The following is a 10000-nucleotide window of genomic DNA, read 5'->3' on the forward strand; positions in this document are numbered from 1 at the left end:
ACCCCTCTCTCTCGCTATCTACCCCTCTCTCTCGCTAACTACCTCTCTCTCTCTCTATCTACCTCTCTCTCGCTATCTACCTCTCTCTCTCGCTATCTACCTCTCTCTCTCGCTATTTAACTCTCTCTCTTGCTATTTAACTCTCTCTCGCTATCTACCTCTCTCTCTCGCTATTTAACTCTCTCTCTCTCTCGCTCTCTCTCTCGCGCTCTCTCTCTCGCTCTCTCTCTCGCTCTCTCTCTCCATACCGTTCTCTCTCTCTCTACCGCTCTCTCTCTCTCTCTACCGCTCTCTACCGCTATCTACCTCTCTCTCTACCGCTATCTACCTCTCTCTCTCGCTATCTACCTCTCTCTCGCTATCTACCTCTCTCTCTCGCTATTTAACTCTCTCTCTTGCTATTTAACTCTCTCTCGCTATCTACCTCTCTCTCTCGCTATTTAACTCTCTCTCTCTCTCGCTTTCCCTCTACCGCTCTCTCTCCCTCTACCGCTCTCTCTCGCTCTCTCGCTCTCTACCGCTCTCTCTCTCTCTACCTCTCTCTCTCTCTCTACCTCTCTCTCTCTCTCTACCTCTCTCTCTCTCTCTACCGCTCTCTCTCCCTCTACCGCTCTCTCTCCCTCTACCGCTCTCTCTCCCTCTACCGCTCTCTCTCCCTCTACCGCTCTCTCTCGCTCTCTCGTTCTCTCTCTACCGCTCTCTCGCTCTCTACCGCTATCTACCTCTCTCTCTACCGCTATCTACCTCTCTCTCTCGCTATCTACCTCTCTCTCGCTATCTACCTCTCTCTCTCGCTATTTAACTCTCTCTCTTGCTATTTAACTCTCTCTCGCTATCTACCTCTCTCTCTCGCTATTTAACTCTCTCTCTCTCTCGCTCTCTCTCTCGCGCTCTCTCTCTCGCTCTCTCTCTCGCTCTCTCTCTCTCTACCGCTCTCTCTCTCTCTCTACCGCTCTCTACCGCTATCTACCTCTCTCTCTAGCGCTCTCTACCGCTATCTACCTCTCTCTCTCGCTATCTACCTCTCTCTCGCTATCTACCTCTCTCTCTCGCTATCTACCTCTCTCTCTCGCTATCTACCTCTCTCTCGCGCGATCTACCTCTCTCTCTCTCTCGCTCTCTCTCTCGCTCTCTCTCTCTCTACCGCTCTCTCTCTCTACCGCTCTCTCTGTCTCTCTACCGCTCTCTACCGCTCTCTACCGCTCTCTCTCGCTATCTACCTCTCTCTCTCGCTATCTACCTCTCTCTCTCGCTATCTACCTCTCTCTCTCGCTATCTACCTCTCTCTCTCGCTATCTACCTCTCTCTCTCTCGCTATCTACCTCTCTCTCTCTCGCTATCTACCTCTCTCTCTCGCTCTCTCCCTCTCTCTCTCGCTCTCTCCCTCTCTCTCTCGCTCTCTACCTCTCTCGCTCTCTACCTCTCTCTCTCGTTCTCTACCTCTCTCTCTCGCTATCTACCTCTCTCTCTCTCTCTACCGCTCACTACCTCTCGCTCTCTATCGCTCTCTACCGCTCTCTACCGCTCTCTACCGCTCTCTACCGCTCTCTCTCGCTCTCTCTCTCTCTCTACCTCTCTCTCTCTACCTCTCTCTCTCTCTACCGCTCTCTCTCTCTCTCTCTCTCTCTACCGCTCTCTCTCTCTCTACCGCTCACTACCGCTCTCTCTCTCGCTCTCTACCGCTCTCTCTCCCTCTACCGCTCTCTCTCCCTCTACCGCTATCTACCCCTCTCTCTCGCTAACTACCTCTCTCTCTCTCTATCTACCTCTCTCTCGCTATCTACCTCTCTCTCTCGCTATCTACCTCTCTCTCTCGCTATTTAACTCTCTCTCTTGCTATTTAACTCTCTCTCGCTATCTACCTCTCTCTCTCGCTATTTAACTCTCTCTCTCTCTCGCTCTCTCTCTCGCGCTCTCTCTCTCGCTCTCTCTCTCGCTCTCTCTCTCCATACCGTTCTCTCTCTCTCTACCGCTCTCTCTCTCTCTCTACCGCTCTCTACCGCTATCTACCTCTCTCTCTACCGCTATCTACCTCTCTCTCTCGCTATCTACCTCTCTCTCGCTATCTACCTCTCTCTCTCGCTATTTAACTCTCTCTCTTGCTATTTAACTCTCTCTCGCTATCTACCTCTCTCTCTCGCTATTTAACTCTCTCTCTCTCTCGCTTTCCCTCTACCGCTCTCTCTCCCTCTACCGCTCTCTCTCGCTCTCTCGCTCTCTACCGCTCTCTCTCTCTCTACCTCTCTCTCTCTCTCTACCTCTCTCTCTCTCTCTACCTCTCTCTCTCTCTCTACCGCTCTCTCTCCCTCTACCGCTCTCTCTCCCTCTACCGCTCTCTCTCCCTCTACCGCTCTCTCTCCCTCTACCGCTCTCTCTCCCTCTACCGCTCTCTCTCGCTCTCTCGATCTCTCTCTACCGCTCTCTCGCTCTCTACCGCTATCTACCTCTCTCTCTACCGCTATCTACCTCTCTCTCTCGCTATCTACCTCTCTCTCGCTATCTACCTCTCTCTCTCGCTATTTAACTCTCTCTCTTGCTATTTAACTCTCTCTCGCTATCTACCTCTCTCTCTCGCTATTTAACTCTCTCTCTCTCTCGCTCTCTCTCTCGCGCTCTCTCTCTCGCTCTCTCTCTCGCTCTCTCTCTCTCTACCGCTCTCTCTCTCTCTCTACCGCTCTCTACCGCTATCTACCTCTCTCTCTACCGCTCTCTACCGCTATCTACCTCTCTCTCTCGCTATCTACCTCTCTCTCGCTATCTACCTCTCTCTCTCGCTATCTACCTCTCTCTCTCGCTATCTACCTCTCTCTCGCGCGATCTACCTCTCTCTCTCTCTCGCTCTCTCTCTCGCTCTCTCTCTCTCTACCGCTCTCTCTCTCTACCGCTCTCTCTGTCTCTCTACCGCTCTCTACCGCTCTCTACCGCTCTCTCTCGCTATCTACCTCTCTCTCTCGCTATCTACCTCTCTCTCTCGCTATCTACCTCTCTCTCTCGCTATCTACCTCTCTCTCTCGCTATCTACCTCTCTCTCTCTCGCTATCTACCTCTCTCTCTCTCGCTATCTACCTCTCTCTCTCGCTCTCTCCCTCTCTCTCTCGCTCTCTCCCTCTCTCTCTCGCTCTCTACCTCTCTCGCTCTCTACCTCTCTCTCTCGTTCTCTACCTCTCTCTCTCGCTATCTACCTCTCTCTCTCTCTCTACCGCTCACTACCTCTCGCTCTCTATCGCTCTCTACCGCTCTCTACCGCTCTCTACCGCTCTCTACCGCTCTCTCTCGCTCTCTCTCTCTCTCTAACTCTCTCTCTCTACCTCTCTCTCTCTCTACCGCTCTCTCTCTCTCTCTCTCTCTCTACCGCTCTCTCTCTCTCTACCGCTCACTACCGCTCTCTCTCTCGCTCTCTACCGCTCTCTCTCCCTCTACCGCTCTCTCTCCCTCTACCGCTCTCTCTCGCTCTCTCGCTCTCTACCGCTCTCTCTCTCTCTACCGCTCTCTCGCTCTCTCGCTCTCTCTCTCTACCTCTCTCTCTCTCTCTACCTCTCTCTCTCTCTCTACCGCTCTCTCTCTCTCTCTCTACCGCTCTCTCTCTCTCTCTCTCTACCGCTCTCTCTCTCTCTACCGCTCTCTCTCTCGCTCTCTACCGCTCTCTCTCCCTCTACCGCTCTCTCTCCCTCTACCGCTCTCTCTCCCTCTACCGCTCTCTCTCGCTCTCTCCCGCTCTCTCTCTCTCTACCACTCTCTCGCTCTCTACCGCTCTCTCTCTCTACCTCTCTCTACCGCTCTCTCTCTCTACCGCTCTCTCTCTCTCTCTACCGCTCTCTCTCTCTACCGCTCTCTCTGTCTCTACCGCTCTCTCTCTCTCTCTACCGCTCTCTCTCTCTCTCTACCGCTCTCTCTCTCTCTACCGCTCTCTCTCTCTCTCTACCGCTCTCTCTCTCTCTCTACCGCTCTCTCTCTCTCTACCGCTCTCTCTCTCTCTCTACCGCTCTCTCTATCTCTACCGCTCTCTCTGTCTCTACCGCTCTCTCTCTCTCTACCGCTCTCTCTCTCTCTCTACCGCTCTCTCTCTCTCTCTACCGCTCTCTCTCTCTCTACCGCTCTCTCTCTCTCTCTACCGCTCTCTCTCTCTCTACCGCTCTCCCTCTCTCTACCGCTCTCTCTCTCTACCGCTCTCTCTCTCTACCGCTCTCTACCTCTCTCTCGCTCTCTACCTCTCTCTCGCTATCTACCTCTCTCTCTCGCTATCTACCTCTCTCTCTCGCTATCTACCTCTCTCTCTCGCTATCTACCTCTCTCTCTCGCTATCTACCTCTCTCTCTCGCTATCTACCTCTCTCTCTCGCTATCTACCTCTCTCTCTCGCTATCTACCTCTCTCTCTCGCTCTCTACCTCTCTCTCTCGCTCTCTACCTCTCTCTCTCGCTCTACCGCTCACTACCGCTCTCTCTCTCGCTCTCTACCGCTCTCTCTCTCGCTCTCTACCTCTCTCTCTCGCTCTCTACCTCTCTCTCTCGCTCTCTACCTCTCTCTCTCGCTCTCGCTCTCTCTCTCTCTCTCTCTACCGCTCTCTCTCTCTCTCTCTCTACCGCTCTCTCTCTCTCTCTACCGCTCTCTCTCTCTCTCTACCGCTCTCTCTCTCTACCGCTCTCTCTCTCTCTACCGCTCTCTCTCTCTCTACCGCTCTCTCTCTCTACCGCTCTCTACCTCTCTCTCGCTCTCTACCTCTCTCTCGCTATCTACCTCTCTCTCTTGCTATCTACCTCTCTCTCTCGCTATCTACCTCTCTCTCTCGCTATCTACCTCTCTCTCTCGCTATCTACCTCTCTCTCTCGCTATCTACCTCTCTCTCTCGCTCTCTACCTCTCTCTCTCGCTCTACCGCTCACTACCGCTCTCTCTCTCGCTCTCTACCGCTCTCTCTCTCGCTCTCTACCTCTCTCTCTCGCTCTCTACCTCTCTCTCTCGCTCTCTACCTCTCTCTCTCTCTCTCGCTCTCTCTCTCTCTCTCTCTACCGCTCTCTCTCTCTCTCTCTCTACCGCTCTCTCTCTCTCTCCCGCTCACTACCGCTCTCTCTCTCGCTCTCTACCGCTCTCTCTCTCTACCGCTCTCTCTCTCTCTACCGCTCTCTCTCTCTACCGCTCTCTACCTCTCTCTCTCGCTCTACCGCTCACTACCGCTCTCTCTCTCGCTCTCTACCGCTCTCTCTCTCGCTCTCTACCTCTCTCTCTCGCTCTCTACCTCTCTCTCTCGCTCTCTACCTCTCTCTCTCGCTCTCGCTCTCTCTCTCTCTCTCTCTACCGCTCTCTCTCTCTCTCTCTCTACCGCTCTCTCTCTCTCTCCCGCTCACTACCGCTCTCTCTCTCGCTCTCTACCGCTCTCTCTCTCTCTCTACCGCTCTCTCTCTCTCTCTACCGCTCTCTCTCTCTACCGCTCTCTCTCTCTCTACCGCTCTCTCTCTCTACCGCTCTCTACCTCTCTCTCGCTCTCTACCTCTCTCTCGCTATCTACCTCTCTCTCTTGCTATCTACCTCTCTCTCTCGCTATCTACCTCTCTCTCTCGCTATCTACCTCTCTCTCTCGCTATCTACCTCTCTCTCTCGCTATCTACCTCTCTCTCTCGCTCTCTACCTCTCTCTCTCGCTCTACCGCTCACTACCGCTCTCTCTCTCGCTCTCTACCGCTCTCTCTCTCGCTCTCTACCTCTCTCTCTCGCTCTCTACCTCTCTCTCTCGCTCTCTACCTCTCTCTCTCTCTCTCGCTCTCTCTCTCTCTCTCTCTACCGCTCTCTCTCTCTCTCTCTCTACCGCTCTCTCTCTCTCTCCCGCTCACTACCGCTCTCTCTCTCGCTCTCTACCGCTCTCTCTCTCTACCGCTCTCTCTCTCTCTACCGCTCTCTCTCTCTACCGCTCTCTACCTCTCTACCGCTCTCTACCTCTCTCTCGCTATCTACCTCTCTCTCTTGCTATCTACCTCTCTCTCTCGCTATCTACCTCTCTCTCTCGCTATCTACCTCTCTCTCTCGCTATCTACCTCTCTCTCTCGCTATCTACCTCTCTCTCTCGCTCTCTACCTCTCTCTCTCGCTCTACCGCTCACTACCGCTCTCTCTCTCGCTCTCTACCGCTCTCTCTCTCGCTCTCTACCTCTCTCTCTCGCTCTCTACCTCTCTCTCTCGCTCTCTACCTCTCTCTCTCTCTCTCGCTCTCTCTCTCTCTCTCTACCTCTCTCTCTCTCTCTCTCTCTACCGCTCTCTCTCTCTACCGCTCTCTACCTCTCTCTCGCTCTCTACCTCTCTCTCGCTATCTACCTCTCTCTCTTGCTATCTACCTCTCTCTCTCGCTATCTACCTCTCTCTCTCGCTATCTACCTCTCTCTCTCGCTATCTACCTCTCTCTCTCGCTCTCTACCTCTCTCTCTCGCTCTACCGCTCACTACCGCTCTCTCTCTCGCTCTCTACCGCTCTCTCTCTCGCTCTCTACCTCTCTCTCTCGCTCTCTACCTCTCTCTCTCGCTCTCTACCTCTCTCTCTCTCTCTCGCTCTCTCTCTCTCTCTCTCGCTCTCTCTCTCTACCGCTCTCTCTCTCTCTCTCTCTACCGCTCTCTCTCTCTCTCCCGCTCACTACCGCTCTCTCTCTCGCTCTCTACCGCTCTCTCTCTACCGCTCTCTCTCTCTCTCTACCGCTCTCTCTCTCTCTCTACCGCTCTCTCTCTCTCTACCGCTCTCTCTCTCTCTACCGCTCTCTCTCTCTCTACCGCTCTCTCTCTCTCTACCGCTCTCTCGCTCTCTACCGCTCTCCACCTCTCTCTCGCTATCTACCTCTCTCTCGCTATCTACCTCTCTCTCGCTATCTACCTCTCTCTCTCGCTATCTACCCCTCTCTCTCGCTATCTACCCCTCTCTCTCGCTAACTACCTCTCTCTCTATCTACCTCTCTCTCTCGCTATCTACCTCTCTCTCTCGCTATTTTACTCTCTCTCTTGCTATTTAACTCTCTCTCTCGCTATCTACCTCTCTCTCTCGCTATTTAACTCGCTCTCTCTCTCGCTCTCTCTCTCGCGCTCTCTCTCTCGCTCTCTCTCTCTACCGCTCTCTCTCTCTCTACCTCTCTCTCTCTCTCTACCGCTCTCTCTCTCTCTCTACCGCTCTCTACCGCTATCTACCTCTCTCTCTACCGCTCTCTACCGCTATCTTCCTCTCTCTCTCGCTATCTACCTCTCTCTCGCTATCTACCTCTCTCTTGCTATCTACCTCTCTCTCTCGCTATCTACCTCTCTCTCTCTACCTCTCTCTCTCTCTACCGCTCTCTCTCCCTCTCTCTCTCGCTATCTACCTCTCTCTCTCGCTATCTACCTCTCTCTCTCGCTATCTACCTCTCTCTCTCGCTATCTACCTCTCTCTCTCGCTCTCTACCTCTCTCTCTCGCTCTCTACCTCTCTCTCTCGCTCTCTACCTCTCTCTCTCGCTCTCTACCTCTCTCTCTCTCGCTCTCTACCGCTCTCTCTCTCGCTCTCTCTCTCGCTCTCTACCGCTCTCTCTCTCGCTCTCTACCGCTCTCTCTCTCGCTCTCTACCTCTCTCTCTCGCTCTCTACCTCTCTCTCTCGCTCTCTACCTCTCTCTCTCTCTCTCGCTCTCTCTCTCTCTCTCTCTACCGCTCTCTCTCTCTCTCTCTCTACCGCTCTCTCTCTCTCTCCCGCTCACTACCGCTCTCTCTCTCGCTCTCTACCGCTCTCTCTCTCTCTACCGCTCTCTCTCTCTACCGCTCTCTCTCTCTCTCTACCGCTCTCTCTCTCTCTACCGCTCTCTCTCTCTACCGCTCTCTCTCTCTACCGCTCTCTCTCTCTCTACCGCTCTCTCTCTCTCTCTACCGCTCTCCACCTCTCTCTCGCTATCTACCTCTCTCTCGCTATCTACCTCTCTCTCTCGCTATCTACCCCTCTCTCTCGCTATCTACCCCTCTCTCTCGCTAACTACCTCTCTCTCTCTATCTACCTCTCTCTCTATCTACCTCTCTCTCTCTCTATCTACCTCTCTCTCTCGCTATCTACCTCTCTCTCTCGCTATTTAACTCTCTCTCTTGCTATTTAACTCTCTCTCTCGCTATCTACCTCTCTCTCTCGCTATTTAACTCTCTCTCGCTCTCTCTCTCGCGCTCTCTCTCTCGCTCTCTCTCTCGCTCTCTCTCTCTCTACCGCTCTCTCTCTCTCTACCGCTCTCTCTCTCTCTCTCTACCGCTCTCTCTCTCTCTCTCTACCGCTCTCTACCGCTATCTACCTCTCTCTCTACCGCTCTCTACCGCTATCTACCTCTCTCTCTCGCTATCTACCTCTCTCTCGCTATCTACCTCTCTCTCTCGCTATCTACCTCTCTCTCTCTACCTCTCTCTCTCTCTACCGCTCTCTCTCTCTCTCTCTACCGCTCTCTCTCTCTCTCTCTACCGCTCACTACCGCTCTCTCTCTCGCTCTCTACCGCTCTCTCTCCCTCTACCGTTCTCTCTCCCTCTACCGCTCTCTCTCCCTCTACCGCTCTCTCTCGCTCTCTCGCTCTCTACCGCTCTCTCTCTCTCTACCGCTCTCTCGCTCTCTCTCTCTCTCTCTCTACCTCTCTCTCTCTCTCTACCTCTCTCTCTCTCTCTCTCTACCGCTCTCTCTCTCTCTCTCTCTACCGCTCTCTCTCTCTCTCTCTCTACCGCTCTCTCTCTCTCTACCGCTCACTACCGCTCTCTCTCTCGCTCTCTACCGCTCTCTCTCCCTCTACCGCTCTCTCTCCCTCTACCGCTCTCTCTCCCTCTACCGCTCTCTCTCGCTCTCTCCCGCTCTCTCTCTCTCTACCACTCTCTCGCTCTCTACCGCTCTCTCTCTCTACCGCTCTCTACCGCTCTCTCTCTCTCTCTACCGCTCTCTCTCTCTACCGCTCTCTCTCTCTACCGCTCTCTCTGTCTCTACCGCTCTCTCTCTCTCTCTACCTCTCTCTCTCTCTACCGCTCTCTCTCTCTCTCTCTCTCTCTCTACCGCTCTCTCTCTCTCTCTACCGCTCACTACCGCTCTCTCTCTCGCTCTCTACCGCTCTCTCTCCCTCTACCGCTCTCTCTCCCTCTACTGCTCTCTCTCGCTCTCTCGCTCTCTACCGCTCTCTCTCTCTCTACCGCTCTCTCGCTCTCTCTCTCTACCTCTCTCTACCTCTCTCTCTCTCTCTACCGCTCTCTCTCTCTCTCTCTCTACCGCTCTCTCGCTCTCTCTCTCTACCTCTCTCTCTCTCTACCTCTCTCTCTCTCTCTACCGCTCTCTCTCTCTCTCTCTACCGCTCTCTCTCTCTCTCTCTATCGCTCTCTCTCTCTCTACCGCTCACTACCGCTCTCTCTCTCGCTCTCTACCGCTCTCTCTCCCTCTACCGCTCTCTCTCCCTCTACCGCTCTCTCTCCCTCTACCGCTCTCTCCCGCTCTCTCTCTCTCTACCACTCTCTCGCTCTCTACCGCTCTCTCTCTCTACCGCTCTCTACCGCTCTCTCTCTCTCTACCGCTCTCTCTCTCTCTACCGCTCTCTCTCTCTCTCTACCGCTCTCTCTCTCTCTCTACCGCTCTCTCTCTCTCTACCGCTCTCTCTCTCTCTACCGCTCTCTCGCTCTCTACCGCTCTCTCGCTCTCTACCGCTCTCCACCTCTCTCTCGCTATCTACCTCTCTCTCGCTATCTACCCCTCTCTCTCGCTATCTACCCCTCTCTCTCGCTAACTACCTCTCTCTCTATCTACCTCTCTCTCGCTATCTACCTCTCTCTCTCGCTATCTACCTCTCTCTCTCGCTATTTAACTCTCTCTCTTGCTATTTAACTCTCTCTCGCTATCTACCTCTCTCTCTCGCTATTTAACTCTCTCTCTCTCTCGCTCTCTCTCTCGCGCTCTCTCTCTCGCTCTCTCTCTCGCTCTCTCTCTCCATACCGTTCTCTCTCTCTCTACCTCTCTCTCTCTCTCTCTACCGCTCTCTACCGCTATCTACCTCTCTCTCTAC

This window comes from Oncorhynchus clarkii, unplaced genomic scaffold (assembly GCF_045791955.1).
Source record: "Oncorhynchus clarkii lewisi isolate Uvic-CL-2024 unplaced genomic scaffold, UVic_Ocla_1.0 unplaced_contig_11329_pilon_pilon, whole genome shotgun sequence".
Taxonomy (NCBI): Eukaryota; Metazoa; Chordata; class Actinopteri; order Salmoniformes; family Salmonidae; genus Oncorhynchus; species Oncorhynchus clarkii.